Below are 10,221 nucleotides of genomic sequence, written 5' to 3'. Positions count from 1 at the left end.
GGGTAACTTTGCTTTTCTGTCTTGGCGTCCAGGAAAAACGTTTCCAAACCACGGTGAAAAGTGAAAACTCCATTTGCCCTGCTGTGCCATCAGTGTAGAATTTTATCCTTCCACATTCCCTAAAAGTATGAATAAGCCCCAAGCTTTTATACAACGATGTAACCATGCCAGGGGGTCGCATGAAAGGGGATGTGAAATTGAGCAGACCTCTAATGAAAGCTTCCAACACTAGGCTCATGCTCATCAGTTTTAAAATGTTGATATCATTGGCTGAACAAAAAAATCAAAATACAGGAAAACAAACATGTATAGGAGTCACTATAGGCGGAGCAAAGATGATTACCGGGTAAACGGTCACTGGCCCCTCCCCCTGGACACAGCGCGGAAGGACAGACGTCAGATTACAGCAAACATGGAGATGGCGTTCGCGCTAGGCTGAGTTGCACTCTGTGTCTCCCACGGTTCCCCCCGCTGCTGCCAGTATCGGACTAGCTTTGGTTGTTTTGGCGGTGTGGAATTACCAAGCGCACGGAGTGAGACGTGTATGCAGTTGGTGGTATTGTAGGAGGCTGGACTGGCTTGTAGTGAGTACCAAGGGGTACTTACACCTTGCACCAGGCCCAGGTATCCCTTATTAGTGTAGAGGGGTGTCTAGCAGCTTAGGCTGATAGAAAAGGTAGCTTAGCAGAGCAGCTTAGGCTGAACTAGGAGACGAGTGAAGCTCCTACAGTACCACTAGTGTCATATGCACAATACCATAAGAAAACACAATACACAGATATACTAAAAATAAAGGTACTTTATTTTTATGACAATATGCCAAAGTATCTCAGTGAATATACACAAGATATATGTACACAATACCAAAATATGCAGTAATAGCAATAGAAAACAGTGCAAACAATGTATAGTCACAATAGAATGCAATGGGGGCATATAGGGATAGGGGCAACACAAACCATATACTCTAGAAGTGGAATGCGAACCACAAATGGACCCCAAACCTATGTGACCTTGTAGAAGGTCGCTGGGACTGTAAGAAAACAGTGAGGGTTTGAAAAATAGCCCACCCCAAGACCCTGAAAAGTGGGTGCAAAGTGCACCTAAGTTCCCCAAAGAGCACAGAAGTCGTGATAGGGGAATTCTGCAGGAAAGACCAACACCAGCAATGCAACAACAATGGATTTCCAGACGAGAGTACCTGTGGAACAAGGGGACAAAGTCCAAAAGTCACGATCAAGTCGGGAGTGGGCAGATGCCCAGGAAATGCCAGCTGTGGATGCAAAGAAGCTGCCACCAGATGGTAGAAGCTGAGGATTCTGCATGAACGACAAGGGCTAGAAACTTTCCCTTTGGAGGATGGATGTCCCACGTCGTGGAGAGTTGTGCAGAAGTATTTTCCCGCAAAAAGACCACAAACAAGCCTTGCTAGCTGCAAGGGTTGCGATTAAGGTTTTTGGATGCTGCTGTGGCCCAGTAGGGACCAGGAGTCGCCAATTGCGTGAGGAGACAGGGGGGGCGCCCAGCAAGAGAAGGAGCCTACTCAGAAGCAAGCAGCACCCACAGAAGTGCCGGAACAGGCACTACAAAGTGGAGTGAATCGGTGCTCACCCGAAGTTGCACAAGAGAGTCCCACGCCGCCGGAGGACAACTCAGGAGGTCGTGCAATGCAGGTTAGAGTGCCGGGGACCCAGGCTTGGCTGTGCACGAAGGAAATCCTCGGTGAGTGCACAGGAGCCTAAGTAGCTGCAAAAGACGCGGTTCCCAGCAATGCAGTCTGGCGTGGGGAGGCAAGGACTTACCTCCACCAAACTTGGACTGAAGAATCACTGGACTGTGGGAGTCACCTGGACAGAGTTGCTGAGTTCAAGGGACCTCGCTCGTCATGCTGAGAGGAGACCCAGAGGAGGCAGACTACCCCCACAGCATGCACCACCAGGAAAACAGTCGAGAAGGCGGCAGGATCAGCGTTACAATGTCGCAGTAGTCGTCTTTGCTACTTTGTTGCAGTTTTGCAGGCTTCCAGCGCGGTCAGCAGTCGATTCCTTGGCAGAAGGTGAAGAGAGAGATGCAGAGGAACTCTGATGAGCTCTTGCATTCGTTATCTAAGGAATTCCCCAAAGCAGAGACCCTAAATAGCCAGAAAAGGAGGTTTAGCTACCTAGGAGAGAGGATAGGGTAGCAACACCTGAAGGAGCCTATCAGAAGGAGTCTCTGACGTCACCTGCTGGCCCTGCCACTCAGAGCAGTCCAGTGTGCCAGCAGCACCTCTGTTTCCAAGATGGTAGAGGTCTGGAGCACACTGGAGGAGCTCTGGGCACCTCCCAGGGGAGATGCATGTCAGGGGAGTGGTCACTCCCCTTTCCTTTGTCAAGTTTTGCGCCAGAGCAGGGCTGAGGGATCCCTGAACCGGTGTAGACTGGCTTATGCAGAGATGGGCCCCATCTGTGCCCATCAAAGCATTTCCAGAGGCTGGGGGAGGCTTCTCTTCCCCAGCCCTGACACCTTATTCCAAAGGGAGAGGGTGTAACACCCTCTCTCTGAGGAAGTCCTTTGTTCTGCCTTCCTGGGCCAAGCCTGGCTGGACCCCAGGAGGGCAGAAACCTGTCTGAGGGGTTGGCAGCAGCAGCAGCTGCAGTGAAACCCCGGGAAAGGTAGTTTGGCAGTACCCGGGTCTGAGGTAGAGACTCGGGGGATCATGGAATTGTCTCCCCAATGCCAGAATGGCATTGGGGTGACAATTCCATGATCTTAGACATGTTACATGGCCATGTTCGGAGTTACCATTGTGACGCTATACATATGTCGTGACATATGTATAGTGCACGCGTGTAATGGTGTCCCCGCACTCACAAAGTCCGGGGAATTTGCCCTGAACAATGTGGGGGCACCTTGGCTAGTGCCAGGGTGCCCACACACTAAGTAACTTAGCACCCAACCTTTACCAGGTAAAGGTTAGACATATAGGTGACTTATAAGTTACTTAAGTGCAGTGGTAAATGGCTGTGAAATAACGTGGACGTTATTTTACTCAGGCTGCAATGGCAGGCCTGTGTAAGAATTGTCAGAGCTCCCTATGGGTGGCACAAGAAATGCTGCAGCCCATAGGGATCTCCTGGAACCCCAATACCCTGGGTACCTCAGTACCATATACTATGGAATTATAAGGGTGTTCCAGTATGTCAATATGAATTGGTGAAATTGGTCACTAGCCTGTTAGTGACAATTTGTACAGAGAGAGCATAACCACTGAGGTTCTGGTTAGCAGAGCCTCAGTGAGACAGTTAGGCACCACACAGGGAACACATACATATAGGTCACAAACTTATGAGCACTGGGGTCCTGGCTAGCAGGGTCCCAGTGACACATAACAAACATACTGAAAACATAGGGTTTTCACTATGAGCACTGGGCCCTGGCTGGCAGGATCCAAGTGAGACAGTGAAAACACCCTGACATACACTCACAAACAGGCCAAAAGTGGGGGTAACAAGGCTAGAAAGAGGCTACTTTCTCACAGGTATATTTTGTTTTTTGTGCATCTTTGCAACACTTACATTCACCATAATCAGCGGTGGGTAAAGATCAAAAAGGTAAGGACATCTGAATGCAGATTGTTCTTAAAGGGACGCCCGAGGGGGGCAAGGTTACGCCCTGCATGGGTATTCAGTGGTGTGCTGAAGGGCGCAGTTAAATTATTAAAAAGAGAAGTTGGATATTGGCAAAAGACGATTCAAAGGATTGGTAAATTAATTGGGATCTGGCTTTGGTTTATGGTGACAGAAATGGCGCCAAAGAATGTAACAAATATGGCAGACAAACCAGAGGGGCACTCCAAACGCGCATGGCAAAAGAAGGTAGTGATGGCCGTTTAGCCGGGAAGCGGCTTACAGGAGGATCAAGTAAGATAGGCTGTAAGACCAGTGGCGGAGCTGGGGCTGGGGCTGTGAAGGACGGGAAGGACCAGTTTAGAGGGGTCCAGCCTGAAAATAAGATAAAAGACAGAACTCAGAATAAAACACAGCCAATCATAACTGACTTCTTGACCTCTGGGGACCAGGGGAGTGGCGCAGTGAGTCCTATCCTCCTCTCTAAGGATGTCCCAAATATTGTGGAGGAGGCCCTTGGGGGTGCATGCCATGGTTAGAAGGGCTTATGTGCTGGCAATAGGCTTGCTGAGAGCAGCCCAGACTTTAATAAACCACAGGGTTGCGGGGAGGGGCGAGTAGATAAAACAAGGAACCCGAAGCGACAGTTGATGAAGTCTGAAAACCCCACCACACTTAATATTATGCGAGAACAAGAAGAAAGGGAAGAAAGGGTAAAAGACACTTGAAATTTGATGAAAGAATGCCCTGAAACTCATTGCGGAAAAGGGATAGAGTGGGAAAAGGAAAGGACTGCAGCAGGGGAGGATGTGGCCAAAGACTGGACATTTGAGACCAGAAAGGCGGAGAATGATAGGAAGAATATCGAATGGTCTAAGGATGGAGGAGATCAATTCTATTCACTAACGGAGGACTCAGAAGCAGCTAGCAGTGGATGTGATCTGAGTGAGGAGGATGGGAGTGTTTCATAGACGGCTGAGAGTTTATCCTCAGTTGTGGGGCCCATGGTGAGGCCGCAGCGGCGGTACTGTAAGCGTATAAAGTCCAGAACCGGCTCGGTTGTCATCGGAGATTCTCCAGAGGGGTGTGCTGCAACGCTGAAACGGGACTACTCAGGAATTAGATTGTCACAATCCGGGAAAGATCCCAGGTTCCCCAAAGATACAGTTCTGATTCCCAATTCAACTGTGGGTGAAAATTGCCCAGATGAGCACATAAACAATATGGCTAGTGCAGACACAAAAATGTTACATTTGATATATGGTACTGTAAAAGAACAGCAAACGGAGACAGGGGCAGAGAGTTGAAGAGCATGAATGGCCACCAAACAATTACAGGTTACAGTTCGTAAGATAGCCAAATCCTGTGCTGAAATAGAAGAGAAGTTAAATACTGTTGAGAGTCGAACCTCGGTGGTCGAGGGAGAGGTGGTGGCTCTGAAGGAGCATGTGGAGACTCAAGGTGGACAATTAACAGATGTCATGTGGAAACTGGAAGACTTTGAGAACCGGCAGAGAAGAAATAATCTACGTTTCTTGAGGATATAGGAAGGGGCAGAGGGAAATTATATTAGGGCATTCATGATTAAGTTGTTACGCAGTGCCTTTCCAGAGCTTGTAAATTGGGATTGGGAGACAGAAATTCAAAGGCTTCATAGATTTCCTCTGGGCAAGCGAGGGGGGAATCACAACCTCGGGTCTAAACATCCCAGGGCCATCCTGTTTTTTTTTGTTGATTTTTTGTTGAGGCAAACTATCTTTGAGAAAGCCCGCCCTGATGCCCCTCGCTGTGCTGAGAATATAACTTTTTTTGTACAGCCTGATTACTGTCACATCACAGTGGAGCGTAGGTGGCGGTTACGACAGCTGAGTAAACCTTTTCAGGACAGGGGAGGGGAGACTTTTCTGTTGGCTCCCGCAAGGGTGAAAACGGTGGTTAATGGGAAAGTTAGGATGTTTACATTTGAAGTTCAAGCAAATGAATATCTGATGGAATTGAAGGTATAGATGGCGTTGGCTAACGTTCAGAGAACCAAAGGTTTCCCCCCTCTTCTCTCTTACATTTTTATTTCTGGATCATGGCCAGGGGGATAAAAATGAATGGTCAAATGAAGCGTGGCTGCTCGGGGAGGGGTTTTGACCGGTATCGAGGGTTTCCATCATTCAGGCCAGCCGTGGTCTGATTGCTCATTTGGTGGGGGGCGGGGGAGGTTGGGCGGGGAGAGGCTGGGAGGAGCAGGATGCAGAGGGGGGGAGCAGGGTTGGGGAATGGGGGTTTGGAAGTGGGGGTAGGGTGGGAGGGTTGGGATTGGGTGGGTATAGAAAGAAAAAAGAAAAAGAAAGAGGAGATGGTTTGCTTGAGGTTAAAGGAGATGAAAGAGAGAAAAGAGATGTTCATGGTGCAAAAAAAGGCAGAGGGATGGTGTTTGAAACATAAAGAAAGATATAAGGGTGGAATTAAGAAAACTGAAATATGGGCATATCTGCAGGAAAGTAAGTTTAAGGGGTGAATGACTATATTGCGAATCGTATCAATTAATATTTGTGGCTTAAAAAATCCCCGGAAAAAGCAAAAAATGGCTGAAGATCTGAAGACTCCCAGGGCTGATATATATTGTTGACAGGAGACACATGTAGAATATAGGAATAGAGGGGTGTTAGGTTTACTAGGTATGAGAATGGTAGTCTGCACTGAACAGAATGTCAAGACCAGAGGGGGGTGGCAATTTTAGATGGGAGTAACAGATTGAAGTTTATAAGGCAGGCGGCAGACAGAAATGGAAGATGGGCAACCGTAGAGTGCAATTATAGTAAGGGATGTTTTACCCTGTGTTCTATATATGGTGCAGTTATGGACGACCCAGCCCTGATTGATTTTCTGTCAGTGGAATTTGCGGAAAGGCCCTCTCCTTATATTCTCTGTGGAGATTTGAATTTTAATGGGTCTTGGGATGGACAAAGGGATCTGTTTAATATTACTCCTAAGAGGTACTGTGGTCATAAACCCCAGGTATTTAAGGCTTTGCTTAGTTTACAGAAAGAGCTAGGGCTGGTGGACGCTTGGGTAAAGCTTCGGGCACCGGACCCTTGGTATACATATTATTCTGCTCCCCATGCGAAGCTGGCTCGACTGGATTATTTCTTAATACCTTCCGAATTAATAGCAGGGGGTGGCATGGAATTGTATCCATGGTTTATGGCAGACTATAATCCATTAATATTAGAAGTCGATCTGGATGGCTTTGAACATAAGATGAAGAAGTGGACTTTTGAGAGAGGGCTTCTTAATGACTATTATAGTTATATGAAAAATTGGATAAAGGAATTTTTAGAATTTAATCAGGGGACTACCCCGCTGGAGATGGTTTGGGACGCCTTGAAGGCCGGGATACAGGGGGAAACTCTGAGCTTTAGTCTCAGGGGACAGAGGTATGCTCAAGCTTTGATGAAAGAGGCATATATAAAGCTTAGAGTAGCAGAAAACCAGCTGACTTTGGTTATTGAGAGGGGGGAAGAAATAAATACTGCTGTGGAGCAGATTACTATCGCAAAGGCTGCAATTAATGAAATTTCAGCGAAAGAAATTGCAGAAAAATATCTTGCCAAGCGCTCCAAAAGCTATGAATATAGTGAGAGGTCTGGTCATTTGTTGGCAGTACGTGCATGCCACAAGGCAGCAGCCGGGGTCATTAGGGAAATTAGAGACCAGCAAGGACGAATTATGGTAGATAGCAATAGGATTAGGGAGGTGTTTCGGAAGTATTATGCTGAGCTTTATAAACCGGCCCCCTCTTTTACAGCAATGCTCAGGTTCTTAAGTACCATTAAGATCAGTAAACTTCTGGAAAAAGAGCAGGGGGCTCTAAAGGAGTGTATTAGTATTGGGGAGTTAGAGGATGCAATGTGGGGACTCTCTGCGGGTAAAGCTACTGGTCCCGACGCAATCCCCCTAGAATTTATAAATGCTTTAAAGTACAATTGCTACCTCTGATGGTGGAATTATTTACCCAGCTGTAAAATGGCAGTAAAACCCCTCCATCTTGGGCTTTGGCGATATAGTAGTATTCTTGAAGAAAGGGAAGACACCACAGAATCCGGGCTCATATCGACCAATCACATTGATAAATAGTGATGTTAAAATGTACTCAAACATTTTTGTAGCTTGGCTGTCTATGGTTATTGGGAAGCAAGTAGTACCAAATCAGCATCGGTTTATCCCCGGGAAAGATACCACTGATCATATTAGGAGGGTTATTATGCTTTTAGATGCAACAGAGGTGGCGGAAGAACCTATGACTGTTGTGTAGCTGGATGCGGAGAAAGCTTTTGACAGAGTGAACTGGGATTATTTGTGGCAGATTATGGAAGTCTACGGTCTTGGGGGAAAACTTCTCTCGACAATTAAAGCCATTTATAACTCTCCTGGTGCACGGATACAGGTAATGGGAGGGCAATCTGATCACATCCAAATAGGGCGTGGCACTAGGCAGGGATGTCCATGTTCTCCATTGCTGTTTGCAATAAATATTGATCCCCTGCTTAGACGGGTAGAAGGGAATCCTGTTATTCCGCCAGTCCACAGGTTGGGATGGGACACAAAGGTCCTGGCGTATGCTGGCGATACAGCTATTATAACCGCCAACCCAGATGCAGCATTGAGAGAAATAGAGGAGGAGGCAAGCAAGTTTGGGAAGTTCTCCGGGTATTCACTAAATAAAGAGAAAACCCAGCTAACATGACTACACAGGACATTCGCAGGGTGGACCATGCTGTGTATTTCGGCATTGATACTGTCTCGAGGGTGGAAGAGATAGTCTGTATAAATTTGGACCTGATATTAGGAAAAGCCAAGCAGGATTTTAACAGATGGAATAACCTACATATGTCTAAAATGGGGAGATGCAATATGGTTAAAATTATTTTTCTCCCCAAGCTGGTGTATCTCTTTCGGGCAATCCCACTGGCTTTTAAAAAATAACGGTTTAAGGAGATAGATCGGTTAGTAATGAGGTTTATATGGGCATGTAGTAAGTGCAGAAGGACGAGCAAATGTATGTCTTTATCTAGAGAAAAGAGGGGGTGGGCTCTCCCGAACCTGAAACTGTATCAGGTGGCAGCGGCTTTCCAATATATGTGCCCATTGTTGGTGGGGAAATATGGTGAGACAGGGGCAGAATACTTCCCAAATATCTATGAATTGCTGATTGATCCAATAGCTAATGGGGGCTTGCTAGCCTTCATGGAACCCAGGTATTATAAGAAAGTACGGTTTAAGGTACTGAAAGCCGCCTATAAATGCTGGCGACCATGGCGGAAAATGACAGGACTTGGGCGGTTTAACCGCTATACGTTGATAGATAATAACCCTTCCTTGCCAGGGATATTGAAAGATTGTTATTTTGCTAAATGGGCCCTCCTGGGGATACGAAGGCTAGGCGATTTTTACAACAGGTCCGGGGTCAAGTCATTTGAGGATCTTCTGGAGCAGTTTGGATTGGAGCAGAGAGATTTTATCAAGTTTCTGCAGATAAGAGATTTCTTGAGCTAAAAAGCTGGTGGGGGGTACAGGGGTTTGCAACGAATACTCTTTTGGAGAATATAATTGAAAGTATATCAATAAAATCTATCTATTCAATGCTTATGTCTGAACAATCCAATGCCCTTGAGAAATACAGTAAGAAGTGGGATAGTAATTATAGCAAGGGTGGTATTAGATTCTATGAATCCCTGGAGCTTGGGCATACTATATTACTGTCTTCAGCACAACAGGCAGAGTATTATAAGACATTGTATGATTTATATTATACCCCAGCTCAAGTAGGTAAATGGGGAAGGTTGGAAGGAACACATTGTCCGAGATGTGGAGTATTTGGTGCAGATATTATACATATGTTTGCTACTTGTGGGAAACTGACATCATTGAAAGAAGGGGTCCAGCAGGTGTTAAAGGGGGTAATAGGATATGATGTAGAGCTTACCTCTGATATGGCAGTTCTAGGGATCACAGAGAAAGAGGGGAAATGCACTGGGTTTTTATATTTATTGCAATGGCGGTATATCGATTATGCATTTCATCTGCATGGGTGGATCTATGCCCCCCTACTTGTCAGCAGTGGCTGGGTAAATTGCTATCTATTTATCATTTGGAGGTTGCAGAAGGGCACTTTGGAGAATGTGTCCGGAAACGTTAATGGCCTATTGGGGGGGAAAAGTTTGTACTGGCAGGTAGATTTGAATTGTTATGAATTGGAATATGATTGCCTGTTTTTCACTGGCTGAATTTTTTGCTCCGTATTGTTTTTGTAATAAATTTTCTTTCTTTTCCGAATAAAAAATATTAAAAATAAAAAAAGGAGTCACTATAGGCATATTTAAATTTTCAATGTGTACTTGACAATAATGATGTTCTTACCCATGCAGAGATTCCAGGATATATCGCAGTCAACAATAGCAAAGCATGAGCTGTCTATAATATCTCCTGCAACTCCAAATAAGAAGCCTACCTATTAACAAAAGGGACCCCATCTATAATCTTATTCAGTGCAGAGTGCAACCCTTCCTGATAAAAGCAGATATCAGCACCTTAGTCCAGGTTCTATCTCTTTTTAACACTA

The sequence above is a fragment of the Pleurodeles waltl genome, chromosome 3_1 (assembly GCF_031143425.1).
Source record: "Pleurodeles waltl isolate 20211129_DDA chromosome 3_1, aPleWal1.hap1.20221129, whole genome shotgun sequence".
In the NCBI taxonomy this organism is placed as follows: Eukaryota; Metazoa; Chordata; class Amphibia; order Caudata; family Salamandridae; genus Pleurodeles; species Pleurodeles waltl.
The sequence above is the reverse complement of the archived record's forward strand: the minus strand, read 5'-3'. Positions refer to the sequence as shown.